Source organism: Haliotis cracherodii, unplaced genomic scaffold (assembly GCF_022045235.1).
Source record: "Haliotis cracherodii isolate W230 unplaced genomic scaffold, xgHalCrac1.p SCAF_1, whole genome shotgun sequence".
Taxonomy (NCBI): domain Eukaryota; kingdom Metazoa; phylum Mollusca; class Gastropoda; order Lepetellida; family Haliotidae; genus Haliotis; species Haliotis cracherodii.
Genome location: NW_027266264.1, coordinates 45,316,937 through 45,336,241, shown reverse-complemented (window position 1 = coordinate 45,336,241; position 19,305 = coordinate 45,316,937). Strand labels below are relative to the sequence as shown.

The 19,305-nt window shown below is 38.6% G+C and overlaps 1 pseudogene; it reads left to right on the top strand.

The window, feature by feature from the left end:
- The first annotated feature begins 4,619 nt into the window (after positions 1-4,619).
- LOC139464684 (uncharacterized) lies at positions 4,620-18,239 on the top strand (annotated as a pseudogene).
- Positions 18,240-19,305: the final 1,066 nt, after the last annotated feature.

Genomic DNA, 19,305 nt, shown 5'->3' with positions numbered 1-19,305 from the left:
CCTTGGTGCGCCATACCGACAAAATATTTCTCTGACGAGAACATCTGCTACTTCTTTGGCTTCTTGGGTCCGAAGTGGAAAGGCTTCACACCATCTAGATGATGCATCTGTGATGACCAAAATGTACTTGTACTTATCTGGTGTTGTTGGCAGGGGACCGAGAATGTCAACGTGCCATCGGGTGAAGACCTCTTCTACAGGTAGTGGACGAAGTGGTGCCTTCTTGCCATGGTAGTGCCTCTTGGTCTGTTGACATACCTCACATGTCTGGACATAAGTAGCAATATCGCTGTACATTTTGGGCCAGTAGTACTTAGGTCTCATGGTGTTGTGCATCCTTTCTTTCCCATGGTGGCAACCGCCAAACTCTGAGTCATGATAGGATTGCAGGACTTGATTTCTGAGTGTTCTTGGGACTGCCAGCTGTTTAATGAACTTGTCTGCATGGCCTTTCTGTCTTTGTGGAACAAATCTGTATAGGATGCCTTCATCAATTTCAAAAGTATTGGCTTCAATAAGAATCTTTTGACGATCCTTTTCATTTTGTGGAAGGACATCATCCTCTTTGTAGTCAAAGATTTGGATGAAATCTGGACAAATCCTTTGTAGGTGACGTAAATTTGGATGTTCTTTTATACTTACTTCAACCAATGTGTCTTGGGTAACGTCAGCATTTGTAGCATGTAACGCTGCAACAACATTAACTGGTACTGACTCATAATCCTCTTCATATTCAAAGGTGACTGACCAATGTGTTGTCTGTGTGTCTGATTCTAAGTGATTGACAATAGGTGTGCAAATATCCTCAGTCTGAGTTGTCTGTGTGACCTGTGTGGATGAATGGGTGTTTGGCAAGTTTGTGGTACTGCTAGTTGATTTGCTTTGCTGAGTTGAAGTTACTGAGAAGACTGTTTTCTCAGCATCTTCTTCTGTCTGATCATTACAGTTAATATTTTCCTCATATTCCCTACGTGAGAGAGCATCGGCATTCCCATTGGCTTTGCCGCTGCGGTGAACAATGTCAAAAGTGTAGGTAGAAAGTTCCAAAGACCATCGCCCTAACCTACCTGTGGCATCCTTGATGGATTTCAGCCATTTCAATGCTATATGATCAGTGTAGACTGTGAATTTGGAATTTGCAAGGTATGGACGAAAGGATCTAATGGCTTCAACTAGAGCTAAGCCTTCCTTTTCTGTAATGCTCCAGTTCTTTTCGCTGCCATGAAGAGCTCTACCACCAAAAGCTATTGGATGTTCATTATTTTTCTCGTCTTTTTGACTCAAAACAAAACCTATGCTCATATCACTGGCATCAGTTGCGAGAAGAAATTCTTTGTCAAAATTTGGATAAGCCAGAACAGGTGTATTACTCATAGCATGTTTGAGTGTGTTGAATGCCTGATCACACTCAAGTGACCATTGGAACTTTGGTTTCTTTCCTACTTCTGCCTCTGAATGCTTCTTTAGCAAGGCATTCAGTGGAAGCGCTATGTGAGCGTAATTTTTCACATACTTCCTGTAGAAGTTCGTGAGACCTAAGAAGGAGCGGATCTGCTTTTGTGATTTGGGCACTGGAAAGGTTCTAATTGCTTCAATCTTTTTGTCATCAACTTGAACACCTCCACATGATAAAACATGACCCAGAAAAGAAACTTTGTCCGTTGCAAAATTGCATTTGGATGGCTTTAGTGTCAATTTTGCCTGTTTCAGATAGTAAAATACTTGCTCCAAATGTTGGATATGCTCTTCAAAGTTTTTGCTGTAAATTATCAAATCATCAATGTAAATCAGCGCAACCTTAAAAAGCAATTTTATTAGCACCTTGCTCATGAGCTGTTGAAAACAAAGTGGAGAATTTGTCAAACCTTGGGGTAAACGTTTGAACTGATAAAGGCCTTGATGGGTGACGAAAGCAGTTTTATGCTTTGAATCTTCATGTAATGGCACTTGGAAGAAGCCATTAGCAAGGTCTAAAGTAGAGAAGATCTTAGCTTGTGCATTGGCGATGTTATCAACAACATCATCAAAAACAGGAAGAGGCCATGACATTGGTAAAGTGATAGAATTCAACTTTCTGTAGTCACAAACAAATCTGTATGAGCCATCGCGTTTCTTGACTAGGATAATGGGAGCTGAATACATAGAAGTAGACTCCTCGATCAAATCATACTTCAGAAAATCATCTATAAGCTCTTCAGTGACTTTTTGGAGATGAGGGGATTGGCGATATGGTCTACACTTAACGGGTGGGTGGTCGCCAGTGTCAATGATATGCTGGTGCATGTCAGTCTTTCCTAAATCTGCAAGACTCGTTGAAAACATGTCTCTATTTTGTCCCAAGAATCTAAGTAGTCTGTGTCGTTGGTCTGGAGTCAGTTGTGTATTGGTCAAATCAAATCCTAATTCTTGTGCAATTTTAACATAATCCCTGGTGTCATTGTCTCTCTTCTCATTGTCGGTGTTAACGGTAATGATGAATGGTTGGTCAGAGCCGATTTCAAAAACAGAGTCTTTGTCAATGTAACTAAATTTGCCTACAACTGTACCCTTGTCAAGAACTTTTTCTTCTTGGGAGGGATTCATAAGCCTAAATGTAGCAGTTTTGCTTTTCACTTTGGAAAGAGTTCTACCACCTGCTACTTCAGAATGAGCAGTGAGGGAAGTAATGGGTTCAATGAGGATGAGGGAATCCTCTTTGGTTTCTGATAGTCTGACCTTGAAATGAATTTCACTCTGAGGGGGAATGTAAATCTGATCTATTGTTTTTGCTAATCCACTAATCTCTTGCACTGAATTGGCTATGAAATTGATATATTGCCTATCTGAGGTACTGTTGTTAAGTATCAAGGAATGACAGCTATAATCTAAGACTGCATCATTGTCATCAAGGAAGTTTTCACCTAGTATCACTGCTTCTGGTAGTGTAGGCAGAACATAGAATCTTTGAGAAAATTCCTGATCCACAATGACAAAATCTAACACAACTGAACCTAACACTTTGTGCAATTCGCCGCCAACACCTTTAACCTGTGGAAAGGGTGAGTTTCCAAGAGTAAGGTTTTCAAAAGCTGTGCTCAGAAAAGCAGACGAAATACAACAAATGGATGCCCCTGTATCTACTAAACAATTTGTTGTTTTTGTGCCAAATTTTGCCTGAATTACACTTTTGGCAAGGGGCGTAACTAAAGACACTGTTGGAATTTCACTTTCAAAGTTACTTTCCATACCAGACTCCATATTTGCCATGACACCTATTAGTATGTACCGTACTTAATTAAAGAAAGACAAGTAATCAACAATGTAGTACTTACAATATTTGAAGACTTTTTCTTCCTTTGTTGGTGTCTTTGCAGGAGTTGGTTGTCTTTAATCCAGTGTTGAGGTCAGAGGTAGATGCAGCTTGCTTGTTATTCCATCAGATGATCACGGTTGGACATGTCCTCCAATGGGTTCTTGTAGCTGGTTGTAGTTAGTTCCTGGACTCCGTGGTTCCGAAAACGATGATTCTCCGCCAAATTATCATGGAACTGTTCTAGGTGAACAATACCTTCTAAATTACGTGCTGGTTTTCTCGGGGAATTAGTCAGCAAAGAGCCAGAGTCACAGGAGACTAATACTAAATCCTGTTTATCCTGTTGGACTGGCACTAATCTTGTTGACATATTTACTGGATGCTTTGAAAGAGATTAGGGTGTCACTATAGATGAGCTTGTGTGGGAGCTAATCCTTAATGCCCTATAGACGAGCTTGTATGGGGGCTAATCCTTAATGCACTATAGACGAGCTTGTATGGGGGCTAATCCTTAATGAGTCTTAATTGAAGTAATGTTATTCTAATATACCCCGGTAGGTGATGACAGATATACTTAAATAAATATCCTTTGTCTGGGAGATGGGATCTTGATACCTTAGGCTAGCAACCATCTAAAAAGCTATAACTGAAACTACTGATATTTTATATATGCATTTTACCTGATGATAATTATTACTTGCTAAACTATAATTATATGAAATGGTGTATAAATATTACACCATGATAACTCATAAAAGCACTTGATGTATATCTAATTATTATAAGATAACTTAGTATAAATGTTGTACCATGATAATATTAAAGTAACGCTTATCATTACGTTCTTCATAACTAGCAAAGATCATGTAAGATTATATTAGTTATTGGTAACACATGTAGTACGTGTCTTACCGAAGAGTTATTCTATTTATCTAAAATACATTGTCCTTAATTGCGCTATATCACGTGTATTATATTTTCAACCAATTGTAAAGTGTCTTTGTTTCATTGTTAAATGCATTTGTTTATTGTATGATATATCGTAAGATTTATACTGTAACTGTTAATTCATAATTTTCGGAATACTTCAATTGTCTTAGGTTGTACTTTGTTTATGTTTTATTGTGATATGTAAATGACTGATGAGACACACGGAATAAAGACTGGCCACTAATAGATGCTTCTCTTGGTTGTTTTAAGGTGTGCGGTCCCTTGCTAATTCCCCGACAGCTAATTCTAGGAATTATAATTAGCCTCGACCAAACATAAACCTTTAAAGGTTATTATAGGTCATAAGGTTTATTATAAATGGTGGAGGAAATCCTAGATGATCGGCGCTACACCCAATAACTACAGACAGAAGCTGAGGGGCCATGAGCCAAGGTCATTGTTGACCAGCCTGCTCAGTCCTTTTCCGGTCCTTCAGTCACCATCTTCACCCATCCTTGTGTCTCCAGCTGTCATCACCACAACAGCAGCAAATTCAACTCCTGAATCAACGTTGACAGCAACTTCAACAATAACTTCGTCATTGACCGCAAATATGTCAAGAATGCCACATGTAAAGCTCGAGGAGTACTCTGGAACTACAAATGGACAGAATTGGTGGCAAGACTTTTTAAACTTTTCAAACTTTTACTCCTTTAATGATGATCGGAAATGCAAACTAATACCATTTTATCTTGAAGGAGCAGCTAAATTATGGTATCGGGAGCTCTCTGAGGAAGATCGGAATAACCTTGCCCGAATAAAGGCGTCATTCGACCAACGCTTCTCTTCTCAAGCTGCATTCGACGTCAGTGTTTTGCAGATGGCACAAGCTAGTGACAAGACTGTCACCGGAAATGTCACAAGAGTCCAGGCTGCTACAACACATCCCAATCTCCCTGCATCAGTTGTCGTGGCAATAACAGTAAATGGTCTTCTTTCGGCAATACCACAGATTGTTTATAATAAGGAACCGACCAGATTACAGGAAGTAAGGCATCAGGCAGAGTTGGCTGAAAAGTCCTTGACGGTCAATTCAGCTGATGTCAATATGGCGGCGAAGGTGGACCAGCTCACCAACTTGGTCGCCACCTTGATCACCAGTGCAAGGCCCGCTATCATGCAGGCTGCTGCTATCCCATCATCCACTGGACAGCAAGACCACCACAACAGAGCCCCGATGCAGAGATATAGACAGCATAAACAACAGCAACAACAGTTGCCACCTCCAGACCAGCCACCACCACCACATCCAATGAACATGTCCACACAGCTGCCACGCCCTCCATTCCATCGTCAGCAGTACCCACACCCTCAATAGCAGTATCCACGACGACCATGACTACCAGTGCCACCTCACCTCCAACAAAAGTGTCATGGCTGTGGTATGTATTGCTCGAATCGTTATGCATGCCCACACTACAACACAGTTTGTACTTATTGCAATAAGATAGGACACCATTTTAGCATCTGTCTTAGTGCTTACTATTCAGAGAACAAAGCACCTAAGCAATAGGAACTCGCACCTGATTCTCAGATTTCTGAGGTCAGGCATGAGAACCCCATGGTCTCACTTGTGGCTCCCTTGGTCAAGAACACTGTTCTGATAAAGGTGAAGCAAGCAAAGACACCCGCTCTTGTTGACACAGGTGCATCCATCAGCTGTGTCAGCTTGCGCTTCTTACACAAGGCAGGATACACTAAGGAACAGTTATCTAAATTCCATCTTAGTCAAATAACATGTGTAGGAGGTGAAATTCATTCTCTCTTTCACTTGATATTAATGTTGGCAATGTTCTCTGGTCCCAAACTTTTCATGTTCTTTCCTCTCTCCATCACTCTCTCATCCTAGGCATGGACTTTTTAGAAGATAACAAAGCTACTGTCTGTCTGTCTTCTAAATGTCTTTACATTCATGAAGGTCTAATTACTGTTGCTTTGGTTGAATCTAATGCAGGTTCTGCTAGGTGTAAACATCAAGTTGCTATTCCCGCCAAACACCAGGTAGATCTTTCTGTTCTTATTTCTAGGAATAGATGAGGTGTTATCCTTCTGCTTGTACCTGAACTTTCCAAAACAAAACTTCAAGGTGCTAGGTGTCTTGTAAGGAATTCTAAAAAGGCTGTGTACATGAGACTTTTAAATCCAACAGATAAAGATGTCCACTTAAACACTAAAAGAGTACTTGCAACCACTTCAGAAATTGATATTTCCTCCATATCCGTTCTCTCAGACATTCCTGACACTGACCCTAGGCTCTCTACCTCCAACTTGTCAAAAAAGTTTAATGCATACTCAGGTCATTCATTCAACTCACCCTCAGCTCTCTCATTCACTCAAAACTCAGGTTGTACATTCAACATGTCAAAACAGGTCAATGCATACTCTGGTCATTCATCCAACCAACACTCAGGTCTTTCACCCAACCAAAACTCAGGTTATTCGTCCAACACACCCTTATGTCATTCATTCAACCCACACTTAGGTCACTCATTTAATCAATGTTGTTCATCCATCATGTCACATCAGGTCAGTGCAACTTCATCTGATCACCCTAAAGGCTTCAAAGTTAGGTCACACTCTTTCTCAACCCCACACTCAGGTTACTCACACCAACTTAGGATCATCTCATGCCTCTGTTCACCCATCACAAAACCAGAACCCCCCATGCTCATCGGATATATCTTTTGATTTAAGTGAGTCTGATCTTTCCTCTGAACAAAAGTAAACTCTCTTATCCTATTAAATTCTCAAAGATCTGCCTTTGCCGAAAACTGGTTGGAACTAGGTACAACCCACTTGCATCAACATAAAATAGAAACAGGTGATGCTAGACCAGTAAGACTTCCCTTCTATTGCCAAAGTGCTGAAATCAGAAAAGAATGTTCAAAACAAATAGAGGAAATGTTAGAAGCAAACATTATCTCCCCTAGTTCTTCTGAATGGCACTCCCCGGTGGTTATGGTAAAGAAAAGGGACAACACCTTTCACTTTGCGGTCGACTACAGACGTTTGAATGCTGTTACAAAACCCATTTTCTTCCCTCTCATTCGTTTTGAAGATGTCATAGATACTGTTGGTTAAAGTCAGGCCAAATTCTTTAGTGTTCTGGATTGTGCTAGTGGGTTTTGGCAGATTCCCCTTCATTCGGACACTAAACACAAATCAGCGTTCATAACTCCTGATGGTGTAATTGAGTGGAATCGCCTCCCTTTTGGCCTGAAAAATGCTCCCATGGCATTCTAAAGCACAATATCTGAAGCCTTAAAAGAAATGGATTGGAAGTACATTTTGATTTATGTGGATGATGTGATAGTATTTTCTAAAACTTTCTCTGAACATTTGACCCATTTGAAATGTGTATTCCAAAAGATCAGACAAGCAGGACTTACTCTTAAAGCTAGTAAATGCAAGTTTGCTGCACAAGACCAAATAGCGTCCATTCAAATTTGGAATGAACGTTGGAATGCTTTGGAAAGATTGATCATTCCAAACTTTCCAAACCTTGGAAAGATCGATCTTTCCAAAAAATCCAAAATTGGAATGGCAACATTTCCAAACATATTTCCAACATTGGAAATGTTTGGAATGACTTGGAATGGTTTGGAATGGTTTGGAATTGTTTGGAATTGTTTGGAACTATGGTTAGAAGGAACAAGTTAAAATATGTTTTATCAGTAATTTGAACAATAGACTTTGAATTAGGGGCTTTAGGGGTTGGTTATATAGTAATTTTGAAATTTTGAGATTTGGAAAGAATGCCAAGAGTGGGTGGGGGACGAACTAAGGGAGCTGTGTGTGTTGGGTGGTTGTTAGATAAGGTAGTTTTGGTTTTATGATTTTATTTGGGGTTTAAATGCGACTAATTAGTCCTGTTTTAATTAGGTATAAACCTAAGGCTTTGAATTTTTCTAATTTATTTTGTGGATTTAGGATTGATTCTAATGTAATTCCGGTTTTAAGATTTAGGGTGGTCTGTAGTGTTGTTCGGTGTGTTTGGTAGCGTGTGCAGTGAATCAGTACATGTTCTGGTGTTTCTTGTTGTTTGCAATGTGGGCAGTTTCCTGTTGTGTGTAGATTAGCTATTTTACGGTGATTATTTAGTTTGGTGTGGCCTGTTTGTAGTTTAGTAATTATTCTGTCGATTTTTTTGGATGGGTGTAGTATTTTTGGTTTATTTAGGGGTTTTTTTTAGTACTTTCCTGATTTGGCTATTTAAGTTTTGGTATATATTTTGCCATTTTTTGTTGATTTTTTGTTTAGTGAGACTTTTAGTGATTCAGAGCTGGGTAAGTTTAAGCTTATTTCTGGGAGTCAAAGGGATAATTTTGCTGATTTATCTGCCTTTCCATTTCCAAAGATACCTACGTGGGCGGGGGTCCAAATGAACTCTATTTGTTTACCTGCCCTAGTTAAGTTGTTTGAGCTATTGAGTATTTGATTTATTAGTTTGGGGTGGTTTTTAGTGTTTTTATTTTTGAGGTTTATTTAGGTGGTTATTTAGGTTTGTGTGTCCTGTTTGGAGTTTTGTAATTAATCTGTCAATTTTTTTAGAGGGGTGTAGGATTTTAGGTTTGGCTAGTGGTTTTCTGAGCACTTTTTGGATGTGGCTATTTGAGTTTTGATATTGATTACGCCACTTTTGGTTATTTTTTGTTTGTTTACACTTTTAATTTCTGATTTTGAGATGGGTAGGTTTAGGCTTATTTCTGGTGTTTTAAGAGATAATTTAGCTGCTTTATCGGCGCTTTCGTTGCCGTAAATTCCTACGTGGGCGGGGATCCAAATGAAGGTTATTTGTTTGCCTGCTTTTGTTAGGTCGTTGGAGCTTTTAAGTATTGGGTTTATTAATTTAGGTCGTTTTGGGGTATTTTAGTTTTGGAGGGCTTGTAGTCCACTAAGGGAGTCGGTGAGAATTAGGATTTTATTGTTGTTTTTAGATTGTTGGTTATGCAGGGCTGAGGCCATGTCCATAAGTTCGGCCGTGAATATAGATTGGTTGTTAGGAGGTCGGTAAGATTGTGTGGATATAACTGGTTGTGTGGTATGGACTCCGAAGCCTGTGTGGTTGGAGATCGGGTCTGAAGATCCGTCAGTGTATATGTGACACCCATTTGGCCAATTTTCGTGTATGTATGCAAGTGTGGTGGTTTTAGCTATGTTTGGGTCGGTTTGTTTATTTGTTTGGTTAGCTAGCGTTGTATCTATTTTGGGTATTTTGAGTTTAGGGGTGAAGATATTTGATTTTTTGCAGTTTTGTTTAAGATTTTGAGTTTGGTGTTCATTGAGGTAGTTAGTTATTCTTTGGGATATTGGGGTGAGTAAGGGGTGTTTGCGAGCTAGAGTTTGGTTTCTTGGGCTAATGTTTTGGTTAATTATGAGACAACTAATAGGTCTCAAGATTAAGTATTCGGCTGGATGGCAGCTGCCATTTAATTACAAAAGAGACAGTCGTCTAGACGGCTCACATGTAAGTGCGCCGACATGTGCCTAAGATCATAAAATGGACAATCTTTGGTAACATCTAATTTATTGTTGTCTCACGACAGAGCTGTGAATAATTCTGTTCATTGAACAATTGGAATTCAGGAAGTTATCAATAATTGTTTTACTTAACATAAGATAAGATAAGTTGTTTACAACATAATATTATGATGTCAGGACATACTACAGTCAAAACCATATATTTTAAAATCAATTTAATGACAGACTATGATTTCCAAGTCCCGATTAGCAAATCAATGAGGTATCAGTTTCACCACATGTGCACAGACCGCCTATACTTATATATATATTTTTCATAACTATTCTCCAGTTAAAGTCCTATCCTCTTATCAAAAAATCTGTGAGAGTGATCATCATTAACGAAACTCATTCTCGTCAAAGAATACAGAATAAATGAAGAATCAGATGCATACATTTATTGCCATGCTTCACGAAGTAGATTTATATACATTTGTGAATGGCACTTAAACTGTGATAATGAATTTTACCATTGTCCATATTATATTATAAATATTAACCATAATATGGATTTCTGAATATATAAACGACTCCAAACGTTATATTTCAGACAAAAACAAAGTCAGCTGTCTTTTAACGTTCAGGGGAAAAGGGTTTGCTTTCACAATTGAACATTTGTTTTCACCAAAGGACAATCAAATCAAGCCCAAAACAGTAAAAATACACATATATGGTTAGCGACCGTCATTATACAGCGAGGGGGGGAATTCGTCTGCTCTAAGTGCCTTCACAAAAACATTCCAGCCCTTAATTACCGAGGCAGCTGTGACGTAGTAGCATTACATTCGCTGCGTTTGCAGCATATAAGATGTGTAATCTGTGGAGTGACTAAAGTAATATTACGGCTGAAATCTTACTTGCATGGTTGTTATAATAGAAAACTTACGGTTTAAAAACACAATTGTTCTTATATAACGTGTTTAGGTTTGGTTTATAAATACAAGAGAAGATTTTTTATACATATAACACTGGTCGAAAATACAGCTGAACAATAGAAAAATAAAAATAGGGGTTGTGAATAGTGACAAATTTTAATTACATCACCGTGTCAATGATTATTGATTGATTCCGTCAAACAACTGTCAAACCATTTATTGCCATGTACGTACATGTACACAGGAAGTCGGCGCTGTCGGAGGCTCCAGGTAAATAAACATCGTGGTTTAATGACGGGAGATAAGACGAACCGTGAATCAGGGGCACGCGACGTAATTACACCTAAAGGTGGTAGAACCAGGGTATTGTCTCTTGGACTGGCTAATTGACCGTCCGTATAATTGGTAAATATATTCGTTTTGACACCCGTGTTTCATGCGCATCCCGGCTCATAAGCAGAATACAGTGATCAGCGGAGCGTGAACAACATGGATGCTGCCTTTCGGCCGTACCGAACAGTCAAGCTGCGATCTCGGAACTGAATCCAACTGCAAGCGGAGACAAGATTACTTCCCTTACCCAAACATGATCGTTGCTCAGAAATGTTCAAATCTATCTTCAGTAAATCATGAAATTAATGCGAGCTTGACATTTATGCGAAAAATGCGATCGTCAGTCCCTCTGATTATTTTAATATGTTTCATTTCATCATGATAAAAAAGTTAGTCACTTATAAGGTTACCACGTTGAAAATGGAAACGATCGTTAACAAAAACAACAAAATGTATTCTCTCATCCCTCAGCCTAACAGTGATATAACTGCAAATTAAACAATCAAGTACGCTAAAGTATTACACATGGTGGGTGGAGGACCAGGGGCACTTTGAGTTTGACAGGTGTCATCAACTGGTCAAGTAACATCATGGTTTGTATATTCACGTTGATTGGACAGTCTTGATTGGCGCCAACTAATCATGACGGCGTCTTCAGAACAGAACAGAACTTTATTTTTCCCAGGTTCAGGCTTACGTGGATAACGGAAAATTTTGTTTAAGTGATAGCACATTTGTAATTCAATCTAATATACTTTCCTTGTTGATTATATGGCTGCGGTCGTAGATCCGGATGTATCTAAATATGCTCAGTATATATACAGGGTTTATTGTTATACTATTAGGATTAATAGATACAATTAAGTATTTATACTCTTGATCATACAGTTAGTCACTACTTTCACACTTTGATTTGTATGATTTGGGTCATGATTAAATTGACAAAATAAGAAATCATTCCGTGTATATGTGTATTCTATATTGTACCCCAATACGTAATTAAATTGTGTATAAATAAGGGCACTAGGTTAATTACTGTAATTGATTATTTGATAAACATATTCACATTTAGTTGTGTGATATGTCACAGAGGTAAAGCTAATTCATAACAACTAATTGTACCATTTATTTGGTTTCTATCTTTTATATGAAACAAATGCTATAACATGGGGTGATAAACTTCATTGGCAATAGACGTAGCATATAATTGTCCACATGAACAGTCTACTCTGTTCCAGATATGTTTATTCATTTTGTCAGCATTTAAATCGTTGCATTCCTGGCTCAATGATTCATTTGACGAAATCTTGTTCCCTGTTTTGAATTACCGTCAGATAGTTCCAGAACAATTATAAAATTTTCAGCCCTATGTGTTGTGCATAATTCCGAGATAATTAGAAGTTCATATTCTTGTACGAACACTTATCAAAATTCATTTATACCTAGTACTATTATGTAAATATGTATATTAGTTCAAATTATAATAATGAGGCCCTCTATATTCTCGAAACGATCTTTGTTCTACGACAACCGTAAGTCGGTATGGGAAAACAAAATATTTGTTTAATTGTTCAAAGTTCAAAGTCAATGTCATATGATTATAGACAAGGAAGATAAGAAATTAAATATAAAGAGTAGCCACTTTAAATGACAGAATTTCTTTTAGTTAAATGTGCTCATGATTTGGTCTTTTCCTGGTACATAGTGCCAAAATACTCTTAATTATTTACTTTCATGTCATTACTAATCTCACATAAGGTCAAAAGTTGTACAACTTTTAACAGATATGATTATGACATGTTGTATCAAACATTTCCAAACATTTCCAAACATTTCCAAACAAATCCAAACAAATCCAAGCTTGGAAATATGACCTTTCCAAATATTGGAATGGTCATATTTCCAATTGGAATGGTGGTATTTCCAAGTTTTGGATTTTTTGGAATGGATGATATTTTGTCCAGTGCTGCCAAAGAAGTTCAGTATTTAGGTAACATTTTTGACAAAGATGGAATCAAAGTAGATCAATCTAAAATTGAAGCAGTCAATAAAATTCTCCAACCAAAAATTGTACATGCTGTTAGACACCTTTTAGGCTTAGCCAGTTACTACAGAAAATTTGTCCCAAACTTTTCAGGAATTGCCTCACCACTGTATGATCTTCTCAAAAAAGACACCCCCTTCATTTGGTCTGACAAAGCTGAACAGGCATTCACAACACTTAAGCGAAAGCTAACATCATCTCCAGTTCTTGCTTATCCTGATTCCTCTCGTCCATTCATTCTCACCACTGATGCATCAAATACTTCCATAGGGTACATCTTAGGCCAAAAGGACTCTGAGGGACGTGAACATGTGATATACTATGGAGGTATATCTTTACATTAGGCGGAAAGAAAATGGGGTGTCACACACTTAGAATGCCTGGCAGTTGTAGAAGGAATTAGACACTTTAGAGTATATTTGGCATCAAAGAAATTTCAGGTGTACACAGATCACAAAGCTTTGACCTGGCTCCATAAGTTCAAAGAAGATGCAGGACGGCTAAGTAGATGGTTGCTTTTGCTTCAAGGCTATGATTTTGAAGTTATACACCGCCCAGGAAAATCAAATGCAAATGCTGATGCTATATCTCCTACTCAGTATCCAGAACCCAAAACGCTTCCAGTTACTGATGACATACCATCCCCTCCCCTGCCCTCTCATGTTCACGCAAATGTTACAGCTATCACATGCACTCCTTCCTTGATCTCCAAACCAAAAACATGCCAGTCTACCCATTCACAAACATCCAAACCTCCTACTGATGTTCACAAAAATAGGCTTTCTCCCTCTCCTGACACATCAAACTCCATCACAAACACCACAGCCCACTCTCTCTGGTGCCGATTGTTGACGATTCTGTCTCCCTAGCTGTTGATTTTGTGTATGTGAATGAACCACAAACTACCAGTCCATCAGTCTCTGCAGTATCCTCTACGTTCCATTTTCAACAACTAGATGTCAAACAATACAATTCCGCAGATCTACAGCCTATTATTGATTTCCTTCAAAAAGGTGAAATCCCAGAATCTTACAATGAATCTCAGGTCAAAGGTCTTAGAGGTCGTGCCCAGGAATATGATGTCTGTGATGGTATCCTTTATCATTTTCATCAATCAAAGTTTAGAGGATCCAAAAACAATCGCCCCTCAGTTATTACTCAGCTTGTTGTGCCTCTTCCTCTACGCAAAGATCTTCTTTATGCCTATCATGATTCAAAAGCAGGTGATTGTCATCTTGGTAGGGACTCAACACGACAAACACTCTTAGCCAAATAATACTGGCCGGGCATGTATCAGGATATTGAAGACTACATAAAATCTTGTGATATCTGTCAGCGATCTAAGCGTCAGATCAATGCCAAGCCAGCTCGAATGGTCCCAATGCCAATTGCAGACACCTTTTCCCGCCTTCACATTGACATCTTAGGTCCCCACCCAGAAACCAAAGCAGGCTACAAATATGTTCTATTGATTGTTGATTCCTTCACACGTTGGACAGAAGGTTTCCCTATGCGTACCCAGGAAGCCAGTGAGGTTGCTACCATCCTTTTCAGTGAAGTGATTACTCGGTTTGGTGCACCTCGCACTCTTCTCTCTGCCAGAGGTAGGCAGTTCACACCAAAGCTTGTTAATGCACTCTGTGAGCTCCTTAATATCAAGCATCACTATACATCAAGTTACCACCCTCAGACTAATGGCATGTGCGAGAGAAGGAATAGCACTATTGAGCAAGCACTCAGAGCATATGTTGAACGTGATCGATCAAATTGGGCAGATCTCATCCCCTGTATCAACTCCATGTCATTCCACTGGCTATACACCCCCTATCTCATGTTTGGTAGGGAAATGCATCTTCCTGTAGATTTAAGCCTACTTCCAAAGCCCACTGTAGGGAAAACTGCGGAGAAACACCTTAACACAGTCTTGGAAAATGTCAAAGTTGCCAAATCCATAGCCAAAAACAGAGTATGCAGATTAGTCAGAAAATCAATATTGAATGTACAGATTTGAAAGCTAAGGTTCCATCCTTCTCAGTTGGTGACAAGGTCCTCTTAACTGACCCAACAGTCGCAAAAGGTCTCTCGTCCAAATTGTCAAGCAAATGGGCAGGTCCTTTCACAATCATTGCTTTAGGTCCAAATCACACATACAAACTTCAACATTCACACTCGGCCAAAGTCCACAAATCCCTTGTTCATGCTAACAGGTTGAAAACATACACCGAGAGAACTGAAAATCCAACCAATGCACAAGATCCTGACGAAGAGCAAGTGACAAGATGTCCATCCCCAGCTCCTCGGCCAACACACAACCCTGACGATGTCACACTCCCAGTACCTCCACAATCAAACATCCCTGATTCTGACACCCCAAATTCTTCACCCACTCCCTCTACATCTCAGGCACCTGATGTTGACATTCTGCAAAGTCCTTTCCTGTTGATAGCATCCTTCACTGCAAAATGATTAGAGGTAGGAAACAGTATCAGGTCAAATGGACGGGATATTCCAAAACCACCTGGGAACCAGCATCTAATCTGTCCTCATCTTCTCAAACACTTCCATAAACACAAGACACATTCTGGACGGGCACGCAAACACAAACCTAGGTTTTTCAAGTAGTTCAAGACCTATCTTGATCTCCTCAGTCTCTTAAAGATATTTCATGTGGTTCCTTGGATAATTTTTAACCAACCCCTCTACAGTAACATAGTTTCTGTGTATTATAAGTGCTAGGATTTGCATATGTTACTGCAGGACATTTTGCATCTCTAGGTCATCATATCTTATTGGTTTCCATTGTTTTCGGTTCTCTAAGGGTCTGCATGGAGTCTGATGTTACTTTGGTTACTGACTGTTTTCACTCACCCTATCACGTGTTCGAGTCCAATCCAACGTCTTAATTATGGAGTCATCTACCAGCCAACCTCCAAAGTTCACTTTGCGACAGAGTTTTGGGTCCACACCTATGAGGTCAAGCTCCCAACAGTTCCAAGTATTCCAACAATGAGCGGCTGTCACCAAGGCGACAGCATTTGTCCACTCCTCAATCAATTTCAAATGCATTTGAATGTTGTCAAAACGAAGTGTGTTACTCAACTTAATGCAACACGTCAACAAATCATGAAGCTCATTCCTGAGTCCAATCGTCCTTCCTCTTCTCGCTCCAAACGAGCAATTTTAAGCTTTGTTGGTTCATTGTCTAAGACATTATTTGGAAAAGCAACAACAAATGATGTGAACATACTTGCTCAACACATAAATGCCCTCACAAAACATGACATTAGTCTCACAAACACCCTCAAACAACATTCTGCCCATATGTCATCTTTCATGAGAGTTGTAGATGTTCGCTTCAAAAATGCTGTAAAAGGTGTTAAGGCAAACCATGATGGCATTCAGTATACTGCCCTTGCTTTAGAGAAAAATATTCAGTCTATTCACATTGACATCTCTTTTAATCGACCAGATTCAACAGGCGTATGTTGTAGAACATCAACTTGAAGAACTTAAGTTAGGTATTCACGATCTAGCTAAAAATAAATTGTCACCACTTCTAATCCCTCCAGAGATCTTACAACAGACGGTACATCACATTGCAAATCTTCTCTCTCAAAAGTATCCCAGCTTCAACATTCTGCAAACAACTCCCAAATATTATTATGCCTATGCTAAATTTATCTTTACCTGTGCAAAATCCCATGTATATATATCTGTAAAATTCCCATTGTCCTCTATGACCCAGCCATATCAACTATACAAAGTTATATCCCTGCCCTTACCCATCAATGACACTTCCTCTCATACCACACAACTTTTAGATATTCCGGATGTTATTGCAATCTCACAAGACCATCAACACTATGCTGAACTTTCCAGTTCTACTATAGGCTCTTGCTCTGGTGATAACTTATTACTTCAGTATCCCTTTCGCATTGCCTGTCCATTCTACAACCATGCCTTCATGTGCTCTTGCCTTATTCCAAAACATGAAACCTTCTGTAAAGGCTCTCTGTGATTTTTTATATATTACCAGACCCCAGCCTCCCTGGATATTAATGATAGATGGTTCTCATGTTCTCGTCTACAGGATTCCCTTTCTAAAGCTTGCTTGTAAAGGTGGGCACCGTTTAGTTACTGGTTGTTCCTTTTGTATCATAGAAATTCCTTGTTACTACTCGTTATCAACTGAAGCATTCTTCTACCCAGCTACCTTTTCATCTTGTAATATTTCTTCAGGGGACATGTCTAAACTTTTTCCGGTCAATCTAGCTTTACTTCAACATTTCTTTGATTCCTCTGCTCTCTCAACAATCACTGGAGATACAACATTTAAGAGAGCTCTTAATTTTTCTATTCCAAACTTTAACATATATTCACATGAGATGTCTGATACATGTATTTTGGCAAACAACAATAAAGCCCATCTTAGTCTCAAACGTGTTGCAGAGAGAGCCAAGAAAGATGAAACTATTTTTCAAACAATAGCAGAATCTCTTCTTGATGAAACAATTTCTGTTGAATCATCATGGCTGGATACAAATTTTCTTATTGCCATTACTGCTAGTACTATCTCTGGTATAACATTTGTTTTGGCCCTTTGGATGTTCTTCAAAATTCGTACCCTTTCTGCTGCACTTATGTTGGTCACCTGTGCTGCCCCAGTTAAAGCCGTGTTACCTCCAGATCTCAGTTATATTGCCGCAACTACTCCTAGTCCAAGTTTTTCGAGCTTTGTGCTAAAGGATCTGGCAGACTATCATGTGTCTATCCTTTTAGGGTTTCTCACTGTAGCTGTTGCTTCTGTATTGCTCCTACTGTATTGCCGACGTTCTGCTTCTCAGAATGGTCTCTTGTTAGAACTGACTACAGGTCCTGATTGTGCTACTGTCCCAGTTATGTCTCTGACTCTTTGCCCTTCTTAATGGAATATTCAGCCACCTTACACTATTGACAACCTTCGAATCTCTGGTTATTTCTTCCCCACTCTCTCTGTCAATTGGCCAGGTTTCACTGTTACGAACATGCTAACTACAACTTCCACTGTTATCCCTAATAAAATAAAAAAAATCCCTTTCTAAATGCCCGTAAACTCCATAAGATTTTAACACAACCTTTTTGTGCATACATTCTTCAAGTCCACAACAGTTTTTATCAAGTCATTGATCAACCAAACATGTTGTAGTTAATTTAGTGTGTGGGCATTGCATTTGAGCAATACTTTATATTGTACATCATGTAACCATTTATGAATTTGATGTTTGATCTGTTTGTTTTTGCATTCATTTCCTTTTCTAAGTACTTATATTTTGTATGATTGTATAATGTTCTCAAATTAAAAGCTTTTGAGGACAAAAGCTCCATGACGACCAGGAGTATGTCATAGTTCTAAAATACATCATATTTTCTTCTATTTTTTGTAAATAAAACAATTTGACTTTATTAAATAAGACTAACCATCATGTTTTGTGTATGTTACTTAATAATTTGTGTACTAAAATTTATTATCAGTTGGTTTTGATATACGCCGGCCTTCATTCACAAGGTTTGGTTGATAAGCATTATGTTTTAAGCATTAAGACTACATGCGTGTAGTCGAAAGGCATTATGTATTAAGCGTTAAGACTACATGCGTGTTCTGTCCAAAGTTATTATCAGTCGGTGTTGATATACGCCTGCCTTCATTCCCAAGATTTAGTCTATAAGCATTATGAGCTAATCGTTAAGACTACATGTCCAGCGAGAGAAGTAAACATCATTCTATGATAACGCGCTCTCAAAGAAAACTTATGTAATTTTAGTCATTTCTGCATACTCATGTCCTTCAAAACTGCGAGGTAATCTCTAAATTCAGATAGTCAGCACGTTAGATTAGCAACATTGTGTAGGTATTGTTTAAGTATGGTAAGTGATAATTGAAAATGCGACCGTATCATGACCTAAGAGCATCGGTGGTATAAATAACGGCCTTTATTCGGGATACCTGACTGATGAGACACACGGAATAAACATTTTAAATTAGTCAATAATGATTAAGGTAACCAGTAGAGTTAGTATTATAGTTAGGTTAGATCACGTAGCACGAGAAACAATCTAACAATATAGTGTATATTAAAATAGTTTAAAATATAATATGACAACGTTCTTAGACATTGGTTCAGCAAATTTATATTCTGCATAACGGGGCTCATGGAAGCAAAGTAATTCCTGTGCATCTGTTGTCAATTGTATATTTTATTGAATGTTTGCAA